Source organism: Oncorhynchus mykiss, chromosome 27 (genome assembly GCF_013265735.2).
Source record: "Oncorhynchus mykiss isolate Arlee chromosome 27, USDA_OmykA_1.1, whole genome shotgun sequence".
In the NCBI taxonomy this organism is placed as follows: Eukaryota; Metazoa; Chordata; class Actinopteri; order Salmoniformes; family Salmonidae; genus Oncorhynchus; species Oncorhynchus mykiss.
Window position 1 is genome coordinate 9,686,875 of NC_048591.1, and position 13,126 is coordinate 9,700,000.

The window sequence follows — 13,126 nt, forward strand, 5'->3', positions numbered from 1 at the left end:
TGAATGGGCCGGAGTCTCAGATAGCCACATGGTCTGATGAGGGTGGGAGCGCTGAGGATCTGAACCCGAGGTAGAAGCCATCGGAGAGGGAAAAAGAACAGAGGACGAAGGCGCAGGTACCTCCGGATCCGATCTCGAATCCAAAGCCCACAGGCAAGAAGGCGCCGGAACAGGCAAAGCTGTTTCTGGTCTGTGTCCGGGCCAGGATTAACATCTCCAAGGAAGCCCCCATTGCTAGAGGATGATGTTTTCGATTTCTACAGCAAGTGACATATCTCCATGGCTGGTCGATAGGATTGAAAACAGGCAGGGATCCCTGCAGAGTATTGGCCAGTCGGCTGCGGAGAGCCGACACGGCTGCAACACTTCCACCAGGCCAGAGTGGTGTCCGGATACTGGGGTGGAAGATAAAGAAAAAGTTAGCAGCCCTGGATTCCCCATTAGCTTGTGTAGGTTCACTACTTGTTTGCTGAGAGTTGCCACTTTGCCTCTGTAGTCCTCTGCAAGCAAACAGTTGCTACATTGAAAGTTTGGGCGGTCCACATTGTCCCGGAAGAAAGCAAAATAAACACAGCTCATGCAGCGTTGAAAACTGTCCCGCCTGCTCCCGCTCTCCCTCAGAGCGCCAGGCTGCCCTTCATTACGCACACCTGTCACCATCATTACGCGCAGCAGCGCTCATTGGACTCACCTGGACTCCTTCCCTTTGTTGATTGCCCAGTCTATAACTGTCTACTCCCCTGTTTGTTCCTTGTGTCTACATTAATGTCATTACGTGTTCATGTCCAGACACTTGTGCCGTTCCACGTCTTGTGCCGTTCCATGTCCATTGATAGTTAAATGTTCACTCCCTGTACCTGCTTCTCGTCTCTACCAGCATCGATCCTTACAGAAAATGTTTGTTAGCGTCCTCCATTTGAGGCTCCATGCTAGCTAGGCTAGCTAAACCAGCTGGGCCTCCATTTCTCTCCACTTGACAGGACACTCCCAATTTGTCTGAGAGAGAACCACATGGCTATCAAAAATGTCAGGTCAAGGTAAGCTTACACTAAACACACAATTCATTTGAATTTTTGTGAAATTCACAATGTGAAAAATGAATGGCAGTGTAGAGTATTATAACTCAGGCTAGAAAAACTAATTTAGTCAACAACACACTCAGTGGCGAACTGGACGTGTATTTATCATACTACAAGTAATGAAACTAGAATATAGAGTGTGTTATACATATATACCACACAACATCATTGACTTACAATCATAAGAGGCCATTCTGAAGCTGAAATGTAATCATGGTTTCCCGTTCATACTGACTTCCACTACAGGGGGTGAAGGACATAACAGTAATATTAGCCTATTAGTTAATGTAGTTTTAATGTATTGGATTCAGGTTTCATGGACCTCTTTATGTTGGATGTCCCAGTTCTGTGGTGGGACAGAGTCAGTGGTTGCGCTGCTCTTCTCCTTGATCTCTTTGATGTGGACGATGAACATGTAAGGCCATCCTCCCAGGTCTGAGCCATTGCATCAAAGTGATGCTAAGGAGTTAGGGCTGTGGCGGTCATGACATTTTGTCAGCTAGTTATTGTTATGCAGATTGCTGGTCACACGGTAATTGACCGTTAGTCAGCAAAAACAGGTTTAGCATCTCCCCTTTGGAACATCTACATTTACAAAGTATAATAAATCTTAATATACACCATCACAATAAAACCATTATTTATTTTAGTCAGGTCTAAAAGAAACATTTTCATCGAAGAATATGTATTTTAAAAGAACGGAATAAAAGCTGGCCTACTGTAAGCCTATGTTTTCTGGCTAAACTGTAGGCTTGTTGATTTAGCTGACAAGATATGCGTGCAAGACCCATGCAATTATTTTATTTTATATGATTTTATAGTACGTAGAATATAATTGAACTTATCTGAATAAAATAGAAAGGGATATTTTTCCCATTTCAGAACGAGTGCGCATTTGAAGTGGCTATGTGGAGCGTACAAGTGATAATTTGAGACAGGTCCTATATGCCAGATTTAGGGTTATTTGGCAACGTTAGTTGTGAACGATACACACCTTAGAATGTCCTAGAAATCAAATCAAAACATATACGGGCTGCATAGGCTATTGATGATTTGAGAAAGTAGAAAAAAAAGCTTACGTCAGGATTTTTTTTTCACCCATCAGACTATTCTCAATGTCTTTACTAACATGTCAAATTAGTTTCGATTTAGAGTAGCCCATTATCAAATTGTCAGGAAGAGGGGGAAAAAATGCGTGTTATCTGAATGCTGCACGCTTTTCCGCCGGTCCATTATTTATTTTTATTTAACTAGGAAAGTCAGTTAAGAACAAAGTCTTATTTACAATGAAGGCCTAGGAACAGCGGGTTAACTGCCTTGTTCAAATGCAGAACGACAGATTTTTTTACTTGGTAGCTCGGGGATTTGATCTAGCAACCTTTTGATCTAGCAACCAACCTCCACGGATCAACCACTGTTTGAGGAGCATGCTCTTGCTGCCTACAGGTGATATTCCGCTCAAACTCTGAATGCCATGGGCTCTCCAACTCTGTTCCTGGATCTACCCAGCAGTGGCGGTTCTAGACCATTTCAACTGGGGCCAGTTGTACTGTTAGAGGGGCCAGTTACATTAGACGTTATTGTTGCCATATCGTTTTCTTCACTGCATTGCAGGCATTAGCAGACAAAAGACCATGTTCATAATCATCATCGTTGCCACTGTCTAATAATGGATGTAAAAAAAAAGAGAGCAAAAATTAGTTATGTAAAAAATTATTTCATACTCCACATTTAGGGGGACCACAAGGGGGTCCAAAATTGTTGTCACAGGGGCACACCCCTGTAAATTGGAATAGAATCAGCTTGATCCACTCTGTCGAAGAAGCTTGAACGTTCCTTTTTTTGATATCTTCAATGATATTGTTAACAAACACGCCCCCATAAAGAAAAGTAGGAAAAAACATGGGAGCCATGACACAGCAAAATGAAGACGTTGAGACATCTGTTTACATCTTGTGTGAAATTACTTTAAAGTTAGAGGTTGTTGGTGGTCCTGCGTAAGTAGAATTAAACAAGTTGTTGGGTCACCTAGTTCTAGGAGCTTATTGTGAATATCCACCTCATATTCAAGCCAAGTATGTTTTCCCTTGAGGAGCCACAACACTTATTCATTTAGATATCTACCACAGAGACTTGGCTTTGAGGAAAAAGCTCTGAAAAGTGTCAAATGCCCTTTCTTATAGCCAAAGTGATCAATAAAGCTGTAGTATTCAGACCCCTGGACCTTTTCCACGTTTTGTTACATTACAGCCTTATTCATAAATGTATGAAATAATTGTTTCCCCTCATGAATCTCCACACAACACCTCATAATGACAAAGTGAAAACAGGTTTAGATATTTTGCTAATTTCTTACAAATACAAAACAGAAACACCTTATTTACATAACTATTCAGACCCTTTGCTATGAGATTCGATATTGAGCTCAGGTGCATCCTGTTTCCATTGATCATCCTTGAGATGTTTCCACATCTTGATTGTAATTCCACCTGTGGTAAATTCAATTGATTGGGCATGATTTGGAAAGGCACACACCTGTGGCAGTCACGAAATTTCATCAGCCAGTGATTGTCACGCAAACAACTGTAGGTCTCACGGTAATTGAACGTTAATTAACATAAAAACATTTAGCAGCTCCTTCCTTCCACACATAGCCTACAAACCACTGATGCAGACCTTTGGAACATCTACATAGCCTACACCATCATGGCGCAAAAAAATGCTATTATTTTCCTTATATAAAATAGTGCAATTATTTATTTGTGGTAAAATGAAGATCAGCTTGTGTTAATAAAGTCCCAATTTATTGTTACACATTACCATTAGATACTTTTGGCCAAGTGTATCTGGACACCCCTTCAAATTAGTGGGCTTTTACTTTTTTAAACAGGTGTGGCTATTTCAGCCACACCTGTTGCTGACGGGTGTTTTAAATCGAACACAAAGCCATGCAATCTCCATAGACAAACATTGGCAGTAGAATGGCCTTACTGAAGCGGTCAGTGACTTTCAACATGGCTACGTCATAGGATGCCACCTTTCCAACTAGTTTGTTCATAACATTTCTGCCCTGCTAGAGCTGCCCCGTTCAACTGTAAGTGCTGTTATTGTGAAGTGGAAACATCTAGGAGAAACAACTCCTCAGACGCAAAGTTGTAGGCCACACAATCTTACAGAACGGGACCGCCGAGTGCTGAATCACTGTCAAGATCGTTGGAATGAATGGACCAAGGCGCAGTGTACTTAGAGTTCCACATGTTTAATAAATATGCAACTCACCAAAAACAATACAGAAGGAAACGAAACGTGACGTTCTGGCCTTCTCACAGGCAGCTACACAAAAACAAGATCCCACAAACAACAGGTGGGAAATGGCTGCCTAAATATGATCCCCAATCAGAGACAACAATAGACACCTGCCTAGGATTGGGAACCATACCAGGCCAACAAATAAATAGAAAACATAGATTTCCCACCCTAGTCACACCCTGACCTAACCAAATAGAGAATTAAAAGGATCTCTAAGGTCAGGGCGTGACAAGCACGTAGCGTGTAAAAATTGTCAGTCCTCGGTTGCAACACTCACTATTGAGTTACAAACTGCCTCTGGAAGCAACGTCAGCACAATAACTGTTCATGGGAAACTTCATGAAGTGGGTTTCCATGGCCGAGCAGCTGCACACAAAAAACCCAAGATCACCATGCACAATGTGAAGCGTTGGCTGGAGTGGTGTAAAGCTCACCGCCATTGGACTCTGGAGGAGTGGAAACATGTTCTCTGGAGTGATGAATCACTCTTCACAATCTGGCAGTTCTACGGACTAATCTGGGTTTGGCAGATGCCAGGAGAACGCTACCCGCCCGAATGCATAGTGCCAACTGTAAAGTTTGGTGGAGGAGGAATAATGATCTGGGGCAGTTTTTTATGGTTCGGGCTAGGCCCCTTGCAATGATTTTCTAGACGATTCTGTGCTTCCAACTTTGTGGCAACAGTTTGGGGAAGGCCCTTTCCTATTTCAGCACGACAATGCCCCTGTGCACAAAGCAAGATCCATCCAGAAATGGTTTGTCAGGATCGGTGGGGAAGAACTTGGCTTACCTGCACAGAGCCCTGACCTCAAACACATCGAAAACCTTTGGGATGATTTGGAATGCCGACTGCGAGCCAGGCCTAATCGCCCAAAGTCAGTGCCCAACCTCACTAATGCTATTGTGGATGAATGAATGGACGAAGTCCCCACAGAAATGTTCCAACATCTGGTGGAAAGCCTTCCCAGAAGAGTAGAGACTTATAGCAGAAAAGGGGGGACCAACTCCATATTAATGCTGTCATGACGTGGCCCTTTCTGGGTATAGATCATGGCTTCTCACTCTCTCCTACACCCAGGTTCTGTTATCTCAGGTTGTAAATTCCTGGCGGAGACTCTCTCCCCTTTTGATGCAAAGAGAGACCACAGAGTGAACAAAGGATTTCAAGTGGCCGAACACTTAAATACCCAAAATGGGAAAATGAAACTATATGTCCACTTGTGAGAATGTGGGAAATGTCTGTGGACACTTAAGGGACAGTTATGTTAAGTGCGTTTCATTTGGTGACCTCACGAAGGACAGGAAACACACATAACTATATCTCTGAATTTCTCAATTATGGTGTTTGCATCTAATTCTTGTATAAAATGAATGAGTAAAGATGAAACTATTTGTGAAATGATGTAATGTGATGTCAAAACTTTAATGTGAGAGAATTGTATTCCCTTTAAAGTTTAACTAAGTCATTGGCCCGCCCCTGTGAGCACAGACATGATCTGGCGTCATGGAACCGCATTTTCTATTGTTACAAATAAAACCCCCTCCTGAGGTAAATCCTCTCCAGACCACGCATACCTCGGTGTAAGCTGAGGTAGCACAGGTTTGAGTACCAAGACTAAGCAAAACCACAGCATGAGCTGTGATTGCGAATAGTTATTGAATTTATAACCATACCACGTTGAGCATTGGCTACACAGATGGAAATAGTTAAAACTCTGAGCTTATCTATCCCTACAGAATGAGAGCAAATCTTAGATACTAATTACTAGTCTGCAGCTAGAAATTATGTAAACCTGGGACGAGAATACCAACAACCGCCGAAACATCTAATCTATGAGAACATTTTTGAATGGTACTCTGAAGTATGCATTCTAACCGTGAAATACTTTGATCTTCAGGGAAACAGAGAGAGAGACTCGGATGAACTCTCCAGCAGGCGGACCGGATTCCAACAGAAAAGATCACAACGACACATGGGCGTAAATATATATTGATTGCAACTATTCCCGAATGAGTGAGCGTTCATGTGCAAAGGATTAGCATTTCAATTAATGTAATGTTCAACTGTGTGTAGTGATCCTGCTTCTTTCTCAGTCCACAACTTCTTCCCTTTGTCCACCAAGCTGTCATACCCCTGACGGCGTTGCGCGTACCCCAGTTTGGGAATACCTGTGGAAGACCATTCCATTCTTGTGGGCCGGCTCAGGAGTATTGATGTCTCTGAGGGGTCTTTGGCCTGGTTTGCTAACTAGCTCTCTCTAAGAGTGCAGTGTATAGAGTCAGAAAATCTGCTGTCCCAGGCACTGCCTGTCACCAAGGGAGGACCCCAAGGCTCAGTACTAGGCCCCACAGCCTTCTCAATTTACATCAACAACATAGCTCAGGCAGTAGGAAGTTCTCCCCTCCATTTATATGCAGATGATACAGTCTTATACTCAACTGGCCCCTCCCTGGATTATGTGTTAAACGCTCTACAACAAAGCTTTCTTAGTGTCCAACTAGCTTTCTCTGCCTTTAACCTTGTTCTGAACGCTTCCAGAAACAAAGGTAATCTAGTTTGGTAAGAAGAATGCCCCTCTCCCCACAGGTGTGATTATTACCTCTGAGGGTTTAGAGCTTAAGGTAGTCACTTCATACAAGTACTTGGGAGTATGGCTAGACGGTACACTGTCCTTCTCTAAGCACATATCAAAGCTGCAGGCTAAAGTTAAATCTAGACTTGGTTTCCTCTATCGTAATCGCTCCTCTTTCACCCCAGCTGTCAAACAAACCCTGATTCAGATGACCATCCTACAAATACTAGATTACGGAGACGTAATTTATAGATTGGCAGGTAAGGGTGCTCTCGAGTGGCTAGATGTTCTTTACCATTCGGTCATCAGATTTGCCACCAATGCTCCTTATAGGACACATCACTGCACTCTATACTCTTCTGTAAACTGGTCATCTCTGTATACCCGTCACAAGACCCACTGGTTGATGCTTATTTAGAAAACCCTCTCAGGCCTCACTCCCCCCTATCTGAGATATCTACTGCAGCCCTCATCCTCCACATACAACACCCGTTCTGCAAGACACATTCTGTTAAAGGTCCCCAAAGCGCACACATCCCTGGGTCGCATGTCTTAATGTGGAAGACACATTTCAGTTGAAGGCATTCAGTTGTACAACTGACTAGGTATCCCGCTTTCCTTTCCACTTTCAGTTCAGTGCTGCTAGCGACTGGAATGAGCTGCAACAAAAACTCAAACTGGATAGTTTTCTCAATCTCTTCATTCAAAGACTCAATCATGGACACTCTTACTGACAGTTGTGGCTGCTTTGCGTGATGTATTGTTGTCTCTACCTTCTTGCCCTTTGTGCTGTTGTCTGTGCCCAACAATGTTTGTACCCTGTTTTGTGCTGGTACCATGTTGTGCTGCTACCATGTTGTATTGCTACCATGTTGTTGTCATGTTGTTGTCATGTTGTGTTGCTACCATGCTGTGTTGTCATGTATTGCTGCCATGCTATGTTGTCATCTTAGGTCTCTCTGTATGTAGTGTTGTGTTGTCTCCCTTGTCGTGATGTGTGTATTGTCCTATATTTATATTTAATTTATTTTTAATCCCAGCCCCTATCCCCGCAGGAGGCCTTTTGGTAGGCCGTCATTGTAAATAAGAACATGTTCTTAACTGTCTTGCCTAGTTAAATAAAAGTTCAATTAGAAAATAACGTTAACGTTTTTCTGCCATGCGTAATATGCGGTAGGCTATGTATTGTATAACAACAATAATAATTTTAATTCCGTTTTTTTTGTTGGGCTTGGGCTCATAAGCCTAGGCATATGCATAAGCTCTAATATGCATAGGAGTGTTTTGAATGAATCACCTTAGAATGCGCTGTCCGTTTCATTATGTTAGGCTTTGAAACCACATCATCCATGTTTTGCACTCTCAACCTGCTGTTGAACTTCTTTCTTCAAATGTATCATCATAGTGAGGTGAGTTTTAAAAGTAGAATGGTGTTACTGTTTTGATGATAAGTGTTTGTTGTGATTTTCCATGCATTGATGTCAGAGTGATATTTGAGCCCTGAGTACCATGCCATTAAGACCTGAGGGAGGGACAATAGAGCCCTGAGTACCAGGCCATTAAGACCTGATGGAGGGACAATAGAGCCCTGAGTACCAGGCCATTAAGACCTGATGGAGGAACAATAGAGCCCTGAGTACCAGGCCATTAAGACCTGATGGAGGAACAATAGAGCCCTGAGTACCAGGCCATTAGGTCACACTTGTGAACAAAGAAACTCAGGAAGACGACATGAAAGAGTGAGGTGGAACATATGAGGTTATGGTATTTGTTTCACCGTTGTGCTGTTTGCAGTATGCTTTTTCCCTCACTTTATTTCACTGTACTGATCCCACTAGTTCTACTTGCCATTTAATAGGAAGTTAGCTACGATCAAAGCTCTTATTTAAAACGAAAGATCATTCATGTGTAATTAATCTCGCAGAACCAGACATGTATCTCTGAATATTGCATTATATGGCGTAGCTATAGAGTCTATCATTACTGTGTGTAAATACAATTTTACCACGTAAATGCAGGGATATTTCTGAGGTACCGTAAAATAAAGTGCCACTATACTTTCTTATGAGATCCTCCATTGCCACATACTGTACCTCACTGTGGATCATGTGCTGTGTGCACTCAAATGGCAGGGTACTGATAATACACATAGATCCCTCTGCCTCCTTCCTGTTTCACAGCTGTCGTTCTGAAGTTGCAAATCAAACAGGTATGATAAAGTCAATAAGTTAATAAGTATTTGCACAAACCACACTGTCTATACAGTCAAAAAACATGAATCCTTATCGAGACCCTATATCTTGCATTTCCTGTTGTTAAACTGAGAACAAGGAATAAGCTGAAAAAAGGAAAAGCTGGAGAGTTTATGGAATACAACAGCCTGAATGAGCCCATTCAGAGTGCAGTGAGTTTCTAAATGAGAGAGAGGAACTTATGTGGAGACCGAATACCTCGTGGAAGCGGGAGCTCCTTAGGCACCAGGAGATGTTGAGTTTTACCGGAGGTTCACAGTGTTCTGTCAACCCTGAAACAGCAGACATCTTATGAAAACAACTTAGTCACAGAGCTCTCTCCAGATCTGTTCCTGTCTGAGGGCCAGAGCCAGGGCTAGAGGCTACTACTTCCTCCCCCAACAACTTCCTCCACATGCTCTTACTGTAGACACAATAAAGTAGCTTATTGTATACAGTAATGATATCATTGCCACGTTGTCTAATGATTGGAGACAGGCACAAGAATACGTAATAGTTTTTTTTACATTTTCTACACCAAAACAAAAGAGCAAGGTGTAAACTTCGAAATAATACATGAGACAATAGCCATAAAGCAAGTGCACAAATACACGTAGCATGGAAGCAACAGCGCAGGTACTCACGGGACCAACGGACATGGTAACAATAAGGACGGTTGGGGAACCAGAGGGCACATATATAACTTACTAATCAGGGGGAATGGGAACCAGGTGTGCATAATGAGACAAGACAGTCCGGGGTAGGTGGTAATGAGTCCAGTTCAGTGACGCCTAGAAGGCCGGTGACGTAGACCTCCGGAGCAGTTGAATGGAATAAGCAGCAGTACTGGGGGATCTGTGACAATCATATAAATATCCTGCATTGACAGTATACCATCCTACAATTCTAGTCATAGGAAGGGGCAATCATGTTCTTGCTATATGATATTCTACAAGGTTCAGTAAATAACTGAGTTTTATCCTAACTTGCAGAAACATAAGAGAGGTTATAGCCTACTGTCATGGAATTATTCTAATCAAAAGAAGAGACTTTTAGATTTCTTCAAAACAATCAAACTTTATTATTTAATTACTGCAGTAATGGAGCTTGTCAACGACCCACCAATGGGTGATTTGTTGAGAGCCCAACGAGCGGATTTGAGCCACAGTATTTTATAGCAAAGTACATCCTCATGAATGTTCATGACAAACAACAGATGTATGGAATGGGTCACAAGGTTAGGATTTGTATGAAAGATACTAATAATTCACAGCAGACATTATCTGCTGTAAAGACTGTTTTCATTGTGTAGAAACCAGGGTCTGACCCCCAAAACAAAGTTCCTCTCATCATTATCCATACCGGAGCCATCTCCACCTTGGTACCTCCCGGCACACAAACACCAACTCATTCTATGGAATGCGGGCTCCGAGAGACAATAAGACGATCATAAATCACTTGCTAGAGTTCAATCTCAGAAGCTCCTCTCAGTTCACACAGACACAATAGAGTTCTAAGAACCCTATATTGTAGCATAAAACAACCATTTGATCAAATAACAGTATTATTATCACAATCTTGTAATTTCTCCAAGATAGTACTTGCATTTCAGCTGAATGGCATTATTGTTAAACATTGTCTTGGTGAAGAGGAAAAAGCGCTGCTTCTTCTAAGTTTCCTGTAACACAAGCGGTGACAAAATGTCAAAGGTATTAGTACTAGTAGTATTAGTATGCCAGATTTGGATAATATTTTGGTAGATTCAAATATTCTGGTTAAAAAACCTGTTTCAAATGATCTGAACAAAATAGCTAAATAGCTAGTAAGGAACGTAGCTAGATGCGAGGGTGAGGGCGGGTAGTCTATGAATGAATGGATCAGATGAATTGTATTGAGTAGTCTTGAGTAGTCTTGAAACACAACTCCATGATAGGATATAAGAATAAGGCAGGCCTAATGAAGACAGAAATGATACAGTCTTACATTGTTTATAATGTAGTGGAATCTGTTACAATGTTACATTGTTGTAGTTACAATGCAACCTTCCCAGAAAGTAAAACTAAAGCAAGGCAAGTGTTGTCTCAATGCCTCCTTCTGTAGATTGCGACAGTATATCAACTGTTGAAATAGATTAATCTGGCTAAATAGAAAATGTTCTAAGCCAGCTCCAAGTGTCTCCCGATTATGTTTTGGTAGGACATGATGCTGCGCACAAGAAGACAAGGCAATTACACTGTTGACATTTAAATCAAATCAAATCAAATTGTATTGGTCACATACACGTGTTTAACAGATGTTATTGCGGTTGTAGTGAAATGCTTGTGTTTCTAGCTCTGACAGTACAGTAATATCTAACAAGTAATATCTAACAATTTCACAACATATGCCCAATACACACAAATCTATGTAAAGGAATGGAATTAAGAATATACAATATATGGACGAGCAATGTCAGAGCGGCATAGACTAAGATACAGTAGAATAGTATAGAATACAGTATATACTGTACTTAGGAGATGAGTAATGCAATACATGTAAACATTATTAAAGTAACTAGTGTCCCATTTGTTAGAGTGGCCAGTGATTTCAGGTCTATGTATATAAGCAGCAGACTCTATATGCTAGTGATGGCTATTTAACAGACTGATGGCCTTGAGAAAGAAGCTGTTTGTCAGTCTCTCGGTCCCAGCTTAAAATCCATTTACCCTGCTCTGACACTGCATTTACCCAGCCCGGACACTTTACACGGGCGTATAAAGTGAATAAAAATGTATACAAATAACACTTCTGTCAAGTTCCCCGTCAATAACCTGTTTCCATGGCGCTCGCCACTTGCACTAAGCGCTCCTGCTTGGTTGTCACTAGTTACCACAGACACAAAGTCAAAATTAACTATATTGTAAAAATGTATGAAATTTTTTTTTATGTTTTGTCTTATTGTAAGATTAATGTTAGCAGTGTGGTTAAGGCTAAGGTTAGGTTTCAAATCAGATTAAGATCAATTGTAGTAATAGGCAGAGTTGAGCCATAATTATGACTTTGTGGATGTGGTAACTAGTGACCACCCTCCTGGTTACGTCACCATGTAGGCGGTCTACCGTGGACACCAAACGGGAGATAATATTTTAACTAGCGAACGACAATGAACGTTCTTATTGGACAAATTCACGCAGTGTGGCATCTTCTTTTTCGAACGTTTTCATTAGTTTTAGACATCAACATTCCATGCACTTTGTAGGCTAGGCAAATAAGTCTGTATTCCAAATGAAAAAATGCCATTCTAACTAATATTTATTAGGGCATGAAATTACTTTTTTTTTTGTTAAACAGGATCAGTAAATCACTGAACATTAGGCCTGTCGTGTAGATTACTTTATGAAGACACGGACTACTTCTGTGCATTTATACTGTTTAACATTAAGTTACAAAAGGCTTTTATTGAACACACCGCTTGCTAAAACATCCCTATAGGCTTCCGCCTTCACCCCGTGACCTCCTTGCCCCCTACTTCACTGCTCAACATCAACATTACACCACAAGGCCGATGTACTCTCCTTACCTCATTATGTTAAATCAATGTGAATCATGCATAATAAAAGTGTAGTAAATGTGTAATTAAAAGGTTTTTAAAAAGTCTCATCATCCATAATATAATTATTAGGGAAATACCAGTCCTTCTGATCATAGCACCACAGATTATAGGACCCAGAATCATTGACAACCTGCCTTTCTCTAGGTGCTCCCTAGGCAGGGGTGTGAAGCGCTGAACACCGAGGTAGAATACGAACAACTCTGATGCGTTGAAATATAACTTGTAAAGCTGGTTTTTGTACCTAGTAGGAGTGCCAGAACATCAGTCTTGGTCGACTTTAGCAACGCATTGGTCGCTGTAAGTATTTCCTTAACAAGTTAATCTGACTGTTTCACGTTTGTT

The 13,126-nt window shown here is 41.5% G+C and overlaps 1 protein-coding gene across 3 annotated transcripts in view; it reads left to right on the top strand.

Annotated features, from left to right (window-relative positions):
- The first annotated feature begins 12,918 nt into the window (after positions 1-12,918).
- The window catches only part of LOC110507494 (calpain small subunit 1-like), a 5,530-nt gene continuing 5,322 nt past the window's right edge, over positions 12,919-13,126 (top strand). The window contains exon 1 of one of the 3 annotated variants that reach the window (XM_021587515.2): positions 12,919-13,081. The gene's annotated coding sequence lies outside the window, so the exon portion shown is untranslated. Of the gene's footprint in view, positions 13,082-13,111 lie in introns of those variants that run through there. The other 2 variants (XM_036965000.1, XM_021587516.2) reach the window with 2 other exon arrangements.